General features: G+C 45.1%; 1 pseudogene across 1 annotated transcript; it reads left to right on the forward strand.

The window, feature by feature from the left end:
• The first annotated feature begins 334 nt into the window (after positions 1–334).
• LOC307098737 (argininosuccinate synthase-like) lies at positions 335–1,562 on the forward strand (annotated as a pseudogene). The gene has a single exon. The product of its transcript is annotated as an argininosuccinate synthase-like (transcript).
• The last annotated feature ends 16,284 nt before the right edge of the window (positions 1,563–17,846 follow it).

Genomic DNA, 17,846 nt, shown 5'->3' on the forward strand with positions numbered 1-17,846 from the left:
TGGACACAGACAACAGGGAGGGTGAGGGCATTAATGGGGGGGGGGGGGCAGTTTCAGGGGTTAATGGGGAGATGAGGACACATATGTAATACCTTAATCAATAAAGAAATTAAAGATTGGGGGGAAAAAAAGAAAATAGGATACATTTTAAAAAATGAGATTAGACTTCTGGTCAAGATGGGGCTGTAGGTAAACGCAGTACTCGCCTCCTCCCACAACCACATCAAAATTACAACTAAACATGCTCCGCCATCGCCTCAGGGACCTCGAGTGGTTTGCCAAGCAGTGACGACAGATTCCAGTAGCCAGGAGCCCACACCTTCAACCCCAGATGATGTCAGGCAAAGGCTCCATGATTCTGGCCTACAGTGGTGGCCTGGACACCTCCTTCATTCCTGTGTGGCCGAAGGAACAAGGCCATGATGTCACTGCCTACCTGGCCAACATCGGCCAGAAGGTAGACTTTGAGGAAGCCAGGAAGAAGGCGCTGAAGCTCGGGCCCAAAAGGTGTCCATCGAGGACGTCAGCAAGGCATTTGTGGAGGAATTCATCTGGCCCTCCATCCAGTCTACTGCACTGTACGAGGACCATTACCTCCTGGGCACCTCTCTGGCCAGGCCCTGCATCACCCGCAAACAAGTAGAGATCGCCCAGCGAGAGGGAGCCAAGTATGTGTCCCACGGCGCCATGGGAAAGGGCAACGACCAGGTCCGGTTTGAGCTCACCTGCTACTCACTGACCCACCCAGATTAAGGTCATTGCTCCTTGGAGGATGCCTGAGTTCTACAACCGCTTCAGGGCTGCAGCGACCTGATGGAGTACACCAAGCAATATGGAATTCACATCCCGGTCACCCCCAAGAACCCGTGGAGCATGAAAGAGAACCTCATGCATCAGCTACGAGGCCGGAATCCTGGAGAACCCCAAGAATCAAGCCCCTCCAGGCCTCTATCCAAAGACCCAGGACATGGCCAAAGGGCCCAACACCCCTGATGTCCTTGAGATTGAGTTCAAGAAAGGGGTCCCCGCGAAGGTGACCAATGTCAAGGATGGCACCACCCACCGCACGTCCTGGGAGCTCTTCATGTACCTGAATGAAGTTGCGGGCAATCATGGCTGGGCTGCACAGACATCGTGGAGAACTGCTTCATCTGGATGAAGTCCCTGGGTATCTACGAGACCCCAGTGGGGACAGTCCTTTACCACACTCATTTAGACATCGAGGCCTTCATCATGGATCAGAAAGTGTGCAAAATCAAGCAAGGCCTGGGCTTGAAATTTGCCGAGCTGGTGTACACCAGTCTCTGGCACAGCCCCGAGTATGAATTTGTCCGTCACTGCATTGCTAAGTCCTAGTAGAAGGGAAAGTCCTGGTGTCTGTCTTCAAAGGCCAAGTGTACATCCTCTGCCGGGAGTCCCCACTGTCCCTCTACAACAAGGAGCTGGTGAGCATGAACATATAGGGCCATTACCAGCCGATCAATGCCACCGGTTTTATCAACATCAGCTCCCTGAGGCTGAAGGAATATCATTGCCTCTAGAGCAAGGTCACTGGAAAATAGACTAGCTGACAATGAGGAGCTGGGCCTTCTCACTTTGCCCATATCCCAAGTACAGGCTCTAATTGTCCTGATAATTTGTAGTTGTGACTTGTCCTCTAGGCGGGGCTGGCAGCTTAGTGGGGGTGCCAGGCTCCAGCTTTGTTCCCTGGTCCCCTGTAGCCTACAAAAGTCGTCAGTGAAGGGAAGAGTGGGGGTGGCTATGGTGGGGAGCTATAAGATGACAATTAAAAAAAAACACAAGATACACAAAAAATATTACAACTAAATTACATTATAATCATTATTCAAAAGCACCTGAAATCTAGCTGAATGGAAGTCCTACAAGTGAGGTGTCAGGGACAAGCTCCTCAGCCAGGGACTTGACCCTCCTGGGTGAGGAAAATCGGAAGAACATGCATGTACAAGCAGGCAAATGTGACATGCTTTATTCCACACAAAAGCAGCCCCAGCAGGCTGGTCAGTGGCAGCTTATATACATGCTCAAACAAGCTCAAACAAAAGTGGTTTCTTGTCAAATAGTAACATCAGTATTTTGGTTACAGAAAGGCATGTCTGCGCAGTGTAAAGCTTGCGGCATCCTTGCACCTGCGTATAGTATCTTAGCCTTGAACACCCTGATTAAGCCCAGGCTTAGAGTAGCCTTAAACATCCGGTGTATTCTAGACAGGACCCCACAAGAGGATATAAAGAAGAAGCCATATTGCCTGGCCAGTGTGGCTCAGTGGTTGAACATCAACTCATGAACCAATTGGTCCCCAGTTCGATTCCCGGTTAGGGAACATGCCCAGGTTTCAGGCTCAATCCCCTGTAGTGGGCATGCAGGAGGCAGCCGATCAATCTCTCTCTCATTGATGCTTCCATCTCTCTATCCCTCTCCCTTTCTCTCTCTCTAAGATCAATAAAAACATTTAAGAAAAACAAAGAAGAAACCACATTGAGGCTGGTAGAATGGGTAGGGCTGCGAAACAGGCTGGCCCCACGTCTACGTGTGGTGGATAAAAATTGGGAGGGATATCTTGGCTGTAGAGGTCATCCTTGAGGAGTGAGGAGTCATAGCCTCACATCAGAACCCCCGGTCCAGGGTTCCAGTGCTGGGAAGAGAAGTCACCATAACTTCGTGTGTGTGTGTGTGTGTGTGTCGGGCGGGGGTGGAGGGGACAACAACAGTGGGTATTGTGGCTGAGTGAGATGGAGGGCTGCTGGAGCCCCTGGCAGTTCCTCTTAAAGGGCTTATGCACAGACTTACTTTGAGTTCCAGCACTGGGGAAGCAACTTGAAAGGCACCAGGGACATAGGGGGAGGAACTGAACTGTCTGATATCAGGGTGAGAGTTAGAGGGGCAGCTTTCTGCTAGACAGAGGCGCTGGCAGAGGCCATTGTTCTTTTGATGATCCTTCCCCCCCTCACCCTCACACAAAGCCTGCAGATGGGTGCCATATCTGAGTCTCCATCACTCTTGGTCTTGCTCTCATGATTCCCTGAGACCCTTCCCTACCCAATTTTCATGCCCACCAAAGCTGTTTCCAGTGGCTTTTCTATACCAGTGGCCTGTCTTGCCTATGATTAAGACTTTCCAGAATTCCTCAAACAAGAAGCATCTGGCCTCAGCATGTCCATTACCTCTCCCTAAGTAGCCCAGGTATGGCACTAATGGCAGCCTACCTTGGTTCACAGCTTGGCTTCTCTTGGGCACCTCCAAGACCAGCACAAGTAGCAGCTATCTACAGATCACCTTGTAGCTCATGCCAGGTGGCCCTGGGCAGAACTGAGGCAGTGACTGATTTTGGGTCCAGAGACAATGCACCTAATGGACAGCTCCAGATTACATTTAAGCACCACCCAACTACTTCCAAAAATGACACAATCAAGGGGCAAACTCAGTGGACACCAGAGCACCTGCTGAAGTAAGTCCTACTCCATGGGGCAGGCCCCTGCATAGGTGATCTTCCACAGTGGTTGCAGCCAGTCTTTGCAGCTGATCTATATGGGGGCAAATCCCTTCAATTGACATGCCAATAGCAATCAAGGCTCAACTACAACAGGAGGGTGTGTACAGCCCACATGAGGCACGCCTAGAGTGCCCAGCTCAGATGAATAGGAAGACTGTGCCACTGGACCCTATAGGACACTTCCTACATTAGGCCATTCTACCAACCCTGGAATATGTAGCACAGCTCTATCTAATACATAGAAATAATCATAGGGAGGATGTCAAAATGAGGAGATAAAGAAACATGTACCAAATGAAAGACCAAAACAAAACTCCAGAAAAAGAACTAAAAAAATTGGAGACAAGCAATCTACTAGATGCAGAGTTCAAAATACTGGTTATAAGGATTCTCAACGAACTGAGGGGAAGAGTAGATAAACATAGAGAGAACGTCAATAGCATAGAAAAGGACATGGAAATCATAAAAAACAATCAGTAGGAAATGCAGAATACACAAACTGAAATGAAGAAAAATTTATAGGGCCTCAGCCAGTGTTGCTCGGTTGATTGGAACATTGGCCCACACATTGAAAGCTCACAGGTTCTATTCCCAGTCAGGTCACGTGCTCAGGTTGTGTATTCAAGTTCTAGTTGGGGTGCATGTTTATCTCTCATATAGACTCCCCCCTTTCTTCTTCTGTCTCTAAAATCAATAAAAACATATCCTTGGAGATTCCAAAATGGCAGCGGAGTAAATGAAAGTTACATTGACAATATCCCAGGACCAAATTGGAAATACAACTAAAATAAAGAAAAACCACCCTGAAAAGTCAGCTGATGACTACCTGGAGAGAACCCTGATAACCAAGCACAGAAAGTGAAGGCTGTATAGAGACTGGTAGGAAGTGTGGAGGCATGAAAAGGCTGGCCGGGCTTCCACAGACAGCAGCTGAATTTCCAGAGGGATATCACAGCTGTGGGCAGTTCCCACTTAGAACTCTGGGGTCTAAACCCCAAGCTGAGCTCCCTAGCCCAGAGCACCAGAATGATAAAGGTGCCCACATAACAGCTGTCTGTGAAAAGCAACAGGGTTGCTGTCTGCCAGTGTGAGATGCCTGGAAATGCAGGCACCCTCTTAAAGGGACAACACACAAAATTTCGTGTGTAGCCACTCGCCTTGGGCTCTGGCAGAGGGAGGGCAGAGTGTACTCAAGCTGTGTGAGCAGAAGCCATGATTGGGGGGCTCAGAGGGTAGCCAGCCCAGTTTCCTGTGCTCAGCCATTCCCTCACACTGCAGAGAAAAGCTTTCTCATGTGAACATTTTGTATACAGGCAGATTTTGCATGGTGGGAAGACAGCTGCCCTATCCTGTTGGAAAATCTCTTGCTCCACCCTGTGGTCAGTAGCCTGAGGATAATAAAGTCTGAAAGTCAATGGGGCTCAGGCAGAGGAGGGGTCTCTGGAGGCTTTGAGTCTTTGCCTGCTATAATCTAGAGCCCAGGCTAGGAAAAGCAGACCCTGGTACACATCATGGTCCTTTCCAAAGGTACTCAGCCCCAGGAGAGGGAGCCACAAGCCCTGGATAGTTCTAAGCAGTGTACTCAGGGCCAGTCACAAAGAGGCCTTGTCCTGCAATAGGGAGTGGGAGTCATAGTAGATCTACCTAGTACACAGACACAAACACAAACAGGCAGCCAAAAGGGGGAGACAAAAAAAACAACAATCTCCAAACAAAAGACCAAGAGAATTCTCCAGAAGAAGAACTAAATGCAACAGAGATAAGAAATTTATCAGACATAGAGTTCAGAATAAGGATGGCAAGATGCTCAACAGCATGAGAAAAGATATAGTAACTATGAAGAATGACATAGCACTAATACAGAACACAATGGAAGGAATACACAGTAGATTGGGGGAAGCCAAAGATTGGATCAGTGAATTAGAAGACAGGGTAGAAAATATTCATGCAATAAGAAAACCAAAAAAGAAAAAAAACAATTAAAGACCAGGAGGACAGCTTAAGGGAGTTGGGGGACAACATGAAATGTGCCAATATTCACATAATAGGAGTACCAGAAGGAGAAGAAAGTGAGCAAGAAATAGAGAACATATTTGAAGAAATAATGACAGAAAAATTTCCTAACCTGATGAAGGAAAAAGTCACAAAAGTTTAGGAGGCACAGAGAACCCCAAGCAAGAAGAACCCAAACATGCCCATGCCCAGACACATCATAATTAAAATGCCAAAAATTAAAGACAAAGAGAGAATCTTAAAGGCAGCAAGAGAAAAGCAATTTGTTACCTACAAAGGAGCTCCCATAAGGCTGTCAGCTGATTTCTCATCAGAAACTCTACAGGCCAAAGGGTATGATATGAAGTATTCAAGGTAATGAAAAGCAAGGATCTGAAACCAAGATTACTATATCCAGCAAGGCTATCATTAAAAATAGAAGGTCAAATAAAGAACTTCCCAAACAAAGAAAAAAAAAAGACTAAAGCAGTTTATCACCACCTAACCAGCACTGCAAGAAATGCTAGAGGAACTGCTGTAACAAGAAGAAGAAATAGAGAGAGAGAGAGAGAAACATAGGCATACAGAATTAAAATGGCAATAAATAAGTACCTATCCCATATAATAAAAGGCTAATATGCAAATTGACCGAACGGCAGAACGACTGGTCGCTATGACACCACTGACCACCAGGGGCAGATGCTCAATGCAGGAGCTGCCCTCTGGTGGTCAGTGCGCTTCCACAGGGGGAGCACCACTCAGCCAGAAGCTGGGTTCATGGCTGGTGAGAGCAGCGGCAATGGCAGACGCCTCTCCCACCTCTGTGACAGTGCTAAGCCATCAGTCAGACATCCCCTGAGGGCTCCCAGACTGCAAGAGGGTGCAGGCCAAGCTGAGGGACCCTGCCAAGTGCACGAATTTTATGCACTGAGCCTCTAGTCAACAATAACCTTAAATGTAAATGGTTTAAATGCTCCAATCAAAAGGCATAGGGCAGCTGAATGGATAAAAAAGCATGACCCAATTATATGCTGTTTCCAAGAGACCCACCTCAGAACAGAAGACTCACATGGGATGAGCTTGAAGGGATGGAATAACATTTCCCGTGCAAATGGAAATTAAAAAAAGCTGGGGTAGCAATACTCATATATGACAAATTAGACTTTACAATGAAGGCTATCACAAGAGATAATAAAGGTCACTACATAATACTAAAGGGATTGGTCCAACGGGAGGATATAACTCTGGTAAACATATTCACTCAATATAGGAGCCCCTAAATATATAAAAAAATCTTCTAGAGGACTTGAAGGGAGAGATTGACAACAATACAGTCATAGTAGGGGACTTTAACACCCCACAGGATAGATCTTCCAGATAAAAAATTAACAAGAAAACAGGGACTCTAAATTATACATGGGATCAGACAGATTTAATTGACATTTATAGAATACTAGGGGCTCGGTGCATAAAATTCGTGCACTGGGGAGGGGTCCCTCAGCCCAGCCTGCCCCCTCTCACAGACTGGGAACCCTCAAGGGATGTCCTACTGATGGCTTTGGCCCGCTCCCCACAGTCTGGCCTCCCTCTTCGGGAGGTGACTGGGCTGATCAGGAGAAGGCGCCAGCCCCATCACCCCGTTGCTGCTGCCACTGCCAGCCACCGCAGCTGCCAAGGTGTTTTCATCAACACAGACTCCAGTCCCTTCACCATGAAAAAATGACAACTTTCTTTAGGCATTTTCAACATGTGTCTTTCATAGGATATGACATTTCTTTCTTTCTTTTTTTTTTATCCTCACCTGAGGATATGTTTCCATTGATTTTTAGAGAGTATGGAAGAGAGAGGGAGAGACAGAGAGAAACATCAGTGTGAGAGGGACACTTTGATTGGTTGCCTCCTGCATGAGCTCTGACCTGGGCCCCGACCAGGGAGGAGCCTGTAACCTAGGTACATGCCCTTGATCAGAATTGAACCTGGACCCTGTGGTCAGCAGGCGAGGCTCTATCCACTGAGCCAAACCAGCTAGGGCAGGATATGACATTTCTTAGCCCCTCCAGCAGCGGACCTTCATTTTTTCCTCCAGGAGTGTGGTGGAAAAACCCTAGATCACCTTTTTGGATTCTTATTACCCAAGTTACCAAGAACACTGCAAGTGGCGGCGTACAGGGAGCTTAGCCAATGAGTGGTCAGAAAAAGGTGTTTACTCTCGAACTGGTTTGGCTCAGTGGATAGAATGTCGGCCTGCAGACTGAAGGATCCCAGGTTTGATTCGTGTTAAGGGCATGTACCTTGGTTGGGGGCACATCCCCAGTGGGGAGTATGCAAGAGGCAGCTGATTGATGTTTCTCTCTCATCGATGTTTCTGTCTATCCCTCTCCCCTGTTATTTGTAAAAAATCAATAAAATATATTGTTGTGTCCACTGGGCTAGGGGCGTGTCCCCGTGGCCCGGGGGGGCATGCCCCCAAGGCCGGCAGCCAGCCCCATGTTGTGGGCACCAGGCTGGGGGCATGGACCCGGGTGGCCACTTGGCGCTGGCGCATGTGCAAGCAGCCGCGGAGTGGGAACATCCACCCCCAGCTGCTTGGCACCTGTGCCCATAGGCCCGGAGTGGCCAGGGGGGTTCTGGGACCCTGGCCGCTCAGGGCCTATGCGCAGGCCTACAGGCTAGGAGCAGCCTGGGTCCTGAGGATGTTCCCAGGACCCAGGCCACTCAGTACCTGCATATGCAAATTAACCCACCATCTTTGTTGGGTTAATTGCTACTCACTCCTGATTGGCTGGTGGGCGTTGTGGAGGTATGGTCAATTTGCATCTTTCTCTTTTATTAGTGTAGATATCACCCCAACACAGCAGAATATACATTCTTCTCAAGTGCACATGGGTCATTCTCAAAGATAGATCACATAATAGCACACAAAACAAGTCTCTACAAGTTCGAGAAGACTGAAATCATATCAAGCATCTTCTCAAATCAAAATGGAATGAAATTAGAAATCAACTACAGTAAAAACACTCAAACACATGGAGGATAAATACCATGTTATTACACAATGAATGGATTATCAATAAGATCAAGAATGAAATAAAAAAACCTTCCTGGAAACAAATGAAAATGAACACACAACAACCCAAATCTATGGAACCACAGCAAAAGCAGTCCTGAGAGGCAAGTTCATAGCATTACAGGCATACCTCAAAAAAAAAAAAACAAAAAAAAAAAACAAGAAAAATTAATAATAAACTATATAACTCTACAATTTAAAGAATTACAAAGAGAACAACAAGAAAAGCCCAGCATAAGTAGAAGAAGGAAATAATAAAGGGTAGAGCAGAAATAAATGTCATAGAAACTAAAAAAAAAAAACAAAAAAAAACTAAAAAAAAAACAATAGAAAAAACCACTGAAACTAAGAGCTGGTTCTTTGAAAAGATAAACAAGACTGATGAACCATTAGCCAGACTCATTAAGAAACAAAGAAAGAGGACCCAAATAAATTGAATCTGAAATGAAAGCGGTGAAGTAACAACTGACACGATAGAAATACAAAGGATTGTAAGAATATACTAAGAATATGCTAACAAGCTGGACAATGTGGATGACATGAATAAATTTCTTTAAAAAATACAATCTCCCAAAACAGAGTCAGGAAGAAACAGAAAACCTGAATAGGCCAATAATAACTGAGAAAATAGAAGCAGTAATTTAAAAAACTCCCAGCAAACAAAAACCCTGATCCAGATGGTGTCACAGGGGAGTTTTACCAAATCTTCAAAGAACAACTAACACCTATACTCCTCAAACTATTTTAAAAATTCCAAGAGGAGGGAACACTTCCCAGCTCTTTTTATGAGACCAGTGTTATACTAATTCCAAAAACAGATAAAGACACTCCAAAGAAAGAGAATTACAGACCAATATCCCTGATGAACATAGATGCTCAAGTCCTCAATAAAATATTAGCAAATTGGATCCAACAATATATTAAAGCGATTGTACACCACGATCAAGTGGAACTTATTCCAGGGATGCAAGACTGGTACAATATTTGCAAATCAATTAACATGATGCATCACATAAACAAATTGCAAATCAAAAATCACATGATTATATCAAGAGATGCAGAAAAAGCATTCAACAAAATCCAACACCCATTTTTGATAAAAACTCTCAGCAAATGGGAATAGAAGGATCATATCTCAACATAATAAAGGCCATATATGCCCAGCTTGTGTGGCTCAGTGATTGAGCATTGACCTGTGAGCCAGGAGGTCATGGTTCAATTCCCAGTTAGGGCACATGCCCAGCATGGGGGCTCAATCTCCTGTGGGGGGTGTGCAGGAGGCAGCTGATCAATAATTCTCTCTCATCATTGATGTTTCTATCTCTCTCTCCCTCTCCCTTCCTCTCTGAAATCAATAAACATATATATATTTTTAAAAGGCCATATATGGCAAACCTATAGCCAACATCATACTCAATGGGCAAAAACTAATACCACTTCCTCTAAGAACAGGAAAAAGACAGGAATGTCCACTTTCACCACTCTTACTCAATATAATACTGGAAGTCCTAGCCACAATGATTACACAAGAAGAAGAAATAAAAGGCATCAAAATTGGAAAGGAGGAAGTAAAACTCTCATTTTTCCCAGATGACCTGGTATTGTAACCTTAAAGACTCCACCAAAACTTAAAGACTCCATCAAAAAACTACTAGGTTTAATAAACAAATTCTACAATGTAGCAGGATACAAAATTAACACCCAGAAATGATGGCTTTTTATACACCAATAGTGATTTCTCATATAAAGAAACTAAACAAGCAATCCAATTAACCATTGCAAAAAAAATATTAAGATACTTAGGAATAAACTTAACCAAGAAGGTAAAAGACTTATACTCAGAAAACTACAGGACATTGAATATGAGAGAGGAAGATATAAGCAAATGGGAGAATATACTGTGTTCTTGGATTGGTAGAATTAACATAATTAAAATGATTCTTTCTCATCATTGACCCAAAGCAATCTACAGATTCAATGCAATCCCTATTAAAATACCAACAGCATATTTCACACTTCTGGAACAAATACTCCAAAAATTCATATGGAACCAAAAAAGAACTCAAATAGCCATAGCATTCTTGAGAAAGAACGAAGTTGGTGGAATCGCAATAACAGATATCAAGTTATACTACAAAACCACAGTAATCAAAACAGCCTGATACTGACACAAAAATAGGCATATAGATCAGTGGAACAGAATAGAGAACCCAGAAATCAACCCAAGCCATTATGCCCAATTAATATTTGACAAAGGAGGCAAGAACATACAATGGACCCAAGACAGTCCCTTCAATAAATGGTGTTGGGAAATTGGGAAGATATATGCAAAACAATGAAAATAGACCACCAACTTACACCATACACAAGAATGGATAAAAAATCTTAAATGTAAGTCGTGAAACCATAAAAATCCTAGGAGAAACTACAGGCAGCAAAATCTCAAACATTTCTTGTAGCAATATATTTACAGATACATCTCCCAGGGCAAAGGAAACTAAGGAGAAAATAAACAAATAGGACTACACCAAAATAAAAAGTTTCTGCACAGCAAAAGAAACCATCAACAAAATGAAAAGGGAGCCCACTGTATGGGAGAACATATTTGGCAATGGCATATCTGATAAAGGTTTAATATCCAAAATACATAAGGAACTCATACAACTTAACAAAAGGAAGGCACACAATCCAATTAAAAAATGGGAAAGGACCTAAATAGACACTTCTCCAAAGTGGACATACAGATGGCTTAGAGACATATGAAAAAAATGCTCAAAGTCACTGACCATCAGAGAGATGCAAATTCAAATGACAATGAGGTATCATCTCACACCTGTCAGAATGGCTATCATCAACAAATCAACACATGACAAGTGCTGGAGAGGATGTGGAGAAAAGGGAACCCTAATACACTGCAGGTGGGAATGCAGACTGGTGCAGCCAATATGGAAAACAGTATGGAGTTTCCTCAAAAAATTAAATATGGAACTACCATTTGACCCAGTGACCCCACTTCTAGAAATATATCCTAAGAAACCTGAAACACCTATCAGAAAGAATGTATGTACCCCTATGTTCATAGCAGTGTTATTTACAATCTGGAAACAGCCCAAGTGCCCATCAGTAGATGAGTGGATAAAAAAGCTGTGGTACAGTTATATCATGGAATACTAATCAGCAGTAAAAAAGAAGAATCTCTTACCCTTTGAGACAACATGGATGGACCTGGAGAGTATCATGGTAAGTGAAATAAGTTAGTCAGAGAAAGACAAGTATCACATGATCTCACTCATATGTGGAATCTAAGTAACAAAATAAACTGATGAATGGAGTGGATCCAGACATGGAAGCATGGAACAGAGTGTGGAATCTGGGAGGGAAGGCAGGGGAGGGTGGGTGGGTGGGAGATACTCTACCAAGGACCTTGTATGCATTTATGCATGCCCCATGGACACAGACAATGGGGCGGTGAGGGCCTGGGGCAGGGGCAGGGGTGGGCTGGAGTGGGTCACTGGGAGAAAAAAGAGGACATACGTAATACTTTCAACAATAAAGAATTATTTAAATAAAAAGAAAGAAAAGAAAATTAGACCCTTACATATGCTGCCTACAAGAGACTCACTTCAGATGGGAAGACACAGACTGAAAGTAAAGGGATGGAAAAAGATAGTTCATGAAAATGGAAACAAACAAAAAGCCTGGGGTAGTAATACTTACTCCAGACTTTAAAACAAAGGCTATAGCAAGAGATAAAGAAGGACCCAGCAATTTCACTTCTGGCTATTTACCCGAAGAAACCCCAAACACTAATTAGCAAAGACATATACATCCATATGTTCATTGCAGCCTTATTTATAACTAGAGGCCCGGCACATGAAATTCATGCACAGGTAGGGTCCCTAGGCCTGGCCTGCGACCAGGACTGATTTTCCCTGGCTGCCAGCAGCCGCCAACGCCGGTTGACCTCTGTGTGTGGGGCAACCAGCAGGGCGATCAGGGCCCTGCTCGCTTGCACCCACCTTGGCCTGGCGCTGCCTGTGTCTGCTGCCACCCACCCCTGGTACCCATTCCCCACCGGGCAATTGGAGCCTGCCGGCTGGGGGGAGGGACCGAGAGGTTGACCAGCAGGCCCTGATCAGGTGATCGGGGCCTGCAGCCTGGGAGCAGCTCCTGTGCTGAGCGCCTGCCCCCTGGTGGTCAGTGCACGTCATAGTGACTGGTCATTCTGCTGTTCAGTCTATTTGCATATTATGCTTTTATATATATAGATTAGAGACCTGGTGCACAAAATTCATGCACGGGGAGGGGGGGGTCCCTCAGCCTGGCCTGGCCTGCACCCTCTCCAATCTGGGACCCCTCAGGGGATGTCCGACTGCCTCTCGCAATCCAGGACCGCTGGCTCCTAACTGCTTGCCTGCCTGTCTGCCTGATCGCCCCTAACCCCTCTGCCTGCCTGCCTGATCACCCCTAATTGCTCCCCTACTGGCCTGATTGCCCCTAACTGCCTCTGCCTTGCCCTGCACTCGGGACCCAGGCTTCCCTCACTCTGGCCAGCCGCAGGCACCCAGGACCCGGGCCGGCTTCACCCCGGCCAGCCACAACCACAGGGGAACATGGGTGGGCGGCTTCGCCCGGGCTGCAGCCACAGGCACCTTGGACCACGGGGCGAGCGGCTTGTCCCTCTCCCAGGCTGCAGCTACAGGTGCTGGCGCCTGGGACTGTGGGGCAGGTGGCTTGTCCCTCTCCTGGGCCACAGACCCAGCCGCTGGTGCCCAGGACCGCGGGGCGGGCAGCTTGTTCCTCTCCCGGATGCAGGTGCAGCTGCTGGCGCCCGGGTCGCGGGGACTGGGGGGCATGCAGATTGTCCCTCTCTGGGGCCGCAGGCACTGGCGCAGCCTCTGGTGCCCAGGACCATGGGGCGGGCAGCTTGTCCCTCTCCAGCTGCTGGCACCAGGGACCGCGAGGCATGTGGCTTGTCCCTCTCCCAGGCTGCAGCCTGGCTGGGCCCCATTTCTCTCTCCCCAGTGTTGAGTGTCTGAGCTGTTATGGTGTGAGGGTGTGATGACCATTTGCATATTATCTCTTTATTATATAGAATAGGTCAGATATGGAAGCAACCTAAGTGTCCATTAATTAATGAATGGATAAAGAAATGGTGCATATCTACAGTGAAATATTACCCATAAAAAATACTGAAATTTTGCCATCCGCAACAATATGAATGGACCTAGAGTGTATTATGCTAAGTGAAATAAGTCAAAGACAAATGACATACGATTTTTCTTATATGTGGAATCTAATAAGCAAAAGAAATGAACAAACAAAACAGAAACCATCTCATAGATACAGAAAGCAGACTGGTGGTTGCCAGAGGGGAAGGAGGGTGGGAGACTGGGTGAAAAAGAGGAAGGGATTAAGAAGTACAAACTGGTAGTTATAAAATCGTCATGGGGGCCCTAGATGGTTTGTCTCTGTGGATAGAGCATCGGCCTGTGGACTGAAGGGTCCCAAGTTTGATTCTGGTCAAGGGCACATTTCCAGGTTGTGGGCTCAATCCCCAGTGTGGGGCATGCAGGAGGCAGCCGATCAATGATTCTCTCTCATCATTGATGTTTCTATCTCTCTCTCCCTCTCCCTTTCTCTCTGAAATCAGTAAAAATACATTTTAAAAAATAGTCATGGGAATGTAAAGTACAGCATAGGAAATATAATCAATAATATTGTACTAACTATGTATGGTGTCAGATGGGTACTAGACTTATTGTGGTGATAACTTCATAAGTTTTATAAATGTATAATCACTATGTTGTGTATCTGAAACTAATATAATATTATATGTCGACTGTAATTTAAAAATAAAAAAAATATTTTTTTAAAGAAAAAAAAATGGCCTACAGGCGCTGTATAATGTCTACATTCCTCTCTCTGCCATAGCTACTAGTATATGACCAACTCCACCCACCATATGCCTGACTTCATGTCCCCTCACTCTATTACTCTGGCTTTCCAACTGCCCCTCACACAGATGTGCACAGGCCAGTGCCCTTCCCACTTCCAGGCCTTGGTTCACATGCCGTCCTCTCAGCAAGGTCTTCCCAGACCACCCGACTTAGATTTGCAGTCCCTTCCCTCATACTCTTTATCCCGTCTAGGCTTTGTTTTCTCCTCCACACTGTCACCATCTAACACTGTGCATTACTCACTTGTTTGTTTGTTTATTGTCTGTATTCAGCCACTAAACTGTGAGAACATATGCTCCAGAAGGTTGGCATTGTTTTCCCTGTTGTTCATTACTATGTCTTCCAGACTGAGAATAGGCCTGCCTGAGGGTGGCACCCTGTACATATTCGTTTACAGTTTTCTCAGAAACTACAATGTGTTGAGATAAAGCAGCATTTAAATAAATATTTTTCTCCTTAAAGAATAATTAGCCCTATAATTGGCTGAGTCTAGGTGGTTTGAGCCACAGGATCACCTTGTAGCAGCCTACTCTTCATTGCATGCAAAGTCCTACTGCTACCAGACAGGGACTGAGCCCAGGCAAGCCTGCCTCGGGCTGGCCTGTAGTGTGTGTGTGTGTTCTTGACTTTGTGTAGGAAAAATTTTACAACAGGAGTCCATGTGATTTTGAGAGTACATTTATTAAAGCAGAGGACAGTGAAACAAAGGAAGGACTTAGGGTAGAAGAAGCAACAGGAGAAAAGCTAGGCGGTGCTCTGCTTTGACTCCCTAGGTCAGTGATGGCGAACCTTTGACACGCGTGTCAGCACTTGACACACGTAGCCATTTCTGATGACACGGGGCCGCATGCCAAGGATGAAACATTTGCTGCTCCTGAGGATGAAACATTTGCGACTAGAGTCTTGGAGTTAGTTTTTTCCTCAAAGTGACACACTACCCGAGTTATGCTCAGTTTTTTGGCAAAGTTTGACACACCAAGCTCAAAAGGTTGCCCATCACTGCCCTAGGTTATAGGGAAGAAGTGAACCAAGGTGGGGCTGCTTTTTAGCTCACTGGGAAGTCAGAGAAAAGGCAGGCCTTGGAAACAGGATCAGGCGTCAGCCACCGCCTGCTCTTCCCCTAGTTGCAAGTCTCATGGGAACCCTTAGAGTTTAGGGGGAGGTAAAAAGTTCATGCACAAGAAGGGGCATGGGTATGCTTTAGAACGAGCCTGCCCTGGGTCTTTGTCTTGAGGCTTTTTAATCTTTTTTTTTTTTTTTTCTGTGGTCGAAAATGTTAGGGGAGGGTTTCAGTAGAATATTTACCAGCTTTCCAGGTGCATTTTTAATATGCTAATGCTCACAATGAGCATATAGGGGAGTTTGGGGTCATTCTTTGGTCTGCTTTACTGTTTTACTTTTTTCTTGGGTCTGTCTGGCTTCAATGGGGTTTTTGTTATTTGTTTCCCGACTTCATCTGTCCTTGGGTTTAGCTGGCACAAATGGCATTAATTGGATTTCTGTTCTCTATTTTCCCAGGTCAGGGTGATTTAAATTATGTATTCTCTGGTTGGGGAGAAGAGGTATAAACCACTTGCTCTCAAGCGTTCTTGGTTGGGGAAGATAAGGTCTTGCTATTTATAAGCTGGCTGTAAGTTGTTCAAATTGTTTGGACTTTTTAAATTTTCTTATCTCAGTTTCCCCATTCCACTTGCTCAGGAATTTTTCTAGCTTCTTATTATCCTGCCTCACTACAAGGAAAAGAAATGTCTTGAATGCTGTGTTTATAAACCTTAAGGGAAAATAACACTATAGCAGTATGTTTTAAAAGTAAAGGTTTGAGTATTAAAGGATGGCTTTAAAGACAAACTAGTTGGGATACTTAGTTTATTTGGAGAAAACTCAACTTTTATACCCTTCATCTACCTGGTACCTGGAAAAGCTTCCTCAGGAACATGGAAAGTTTCCACTCTGCTGCGGTTGTAACACGTTGCGGAGAAACAATCTGTAGGGTTCTAACCGTCTCAGTGGTCTCCTTGGGACTTACCTGTAGGAAAAAAGGAAAATTACCAATTTCCTCCCAGCGCCCTTCCAGGGGCCTGCTGAAAACACTTTTTCAGGAGGCCTGCTGCAGGCAGTCTGGCTCAGGACTCCATCTGTTCACCAGCCCCACTCCGACCCCCAAGGAGGAAGCCTGACAGCTCAAGGCTGCAGCCAAAAACTGTCATTGAAACACCATGCTCTGGTATCTCCTGCAGAGACCACTGACATTTTTTGCTTTGGAATCACCCTCTCCAGGAAAAGCCTTATATAAAACATTTAAAATTATGTAAAGTCACAAAAAATATTCTTACTGACAAAGAGGCAGGAAGAGCCAGAGGCTGCCTGACTTTTGGTGAGGGCCATCCTTGACTCGTCCAGCCTGGGCCTGCCTGGATCTACTTCATCGGTGCAGGCATTGACCTGGCAGCTTCTTTCTCTAAGGCCAGAAATTCCAGGGCACTGGGTGTGGTAAGCCATGCTGTCTGCCATATCCGAGGACTCCTGTCAGCTCTGGACTCTGAAGCTGACTCCAGTTCACCCTTTCAAATATGCTCTCTTGATGAATGTCTGTGCTCATTCCTTAAAACTTTCTGAAACAGGCTATTAAGTAACTGATGACTTCAACCTTAAATGAAAAGGAGTAATAAAAACCATAATGAATGTTTATATAGCATCTTTCTTCAAGAAACACGAAGCACTTTGTATCCAGAGGAAGTCTTAAAATACAGTCCACAGACCCCAAAGCTCCAAGTTGCCTTTTGTCTCTTGCTATAGGACTCTGGGTATATATAAATATTTTTTCAGCTCTTTAATATATTACTTAAATTTGTTGCTATAGTCCATGCATCTGGTTTAAATAATTCCAACAGAACACAAGGGTTTCATGGAAAGCCACAGGTTCTTGTCCCTCCTCTCTCCACCCTTTTCTCTCCCTTCCCTCTCCTTTCCTCTCGGCTTTTGTCACGGTACTTTTCATTTTACATAGTCATGGGTAACATCCTTCAGAAATACAATGGAATATGCTGTGCTCTATCTGTAGATTTAGTCCGAACATGTAAATGTCAAGCCCTTTTAACATCTGAGGGCTGTGTCTGTGTGATCACAAAACAAAACTCTGGCATGGTCCATCCAGTTATCTTCCAAACATCCCCTTTGGGGTGACAGGAATCATGAAGGCAAAGATTTTCCATTTCACACAGATGTACATGGCTTGTGACCAGATTTGTGAGGCATACACAGACATTGTGCAATTACCTGAGAGGTAATTACCAACTATGTCTTGCTCACTGCCTTG

This window comes from Cnephaeus nilssonii (genome assembly GCF_951640355.1).
Source record: "Cnephaeus nilssonii genome assembly, chromosome: 4".
NCBI lineage: Eukaryota > Metazoa > Chordata > Mammalia > Chiroptera > Vespertilionidae > Cnephaeus > Cnephaeus nilssonii.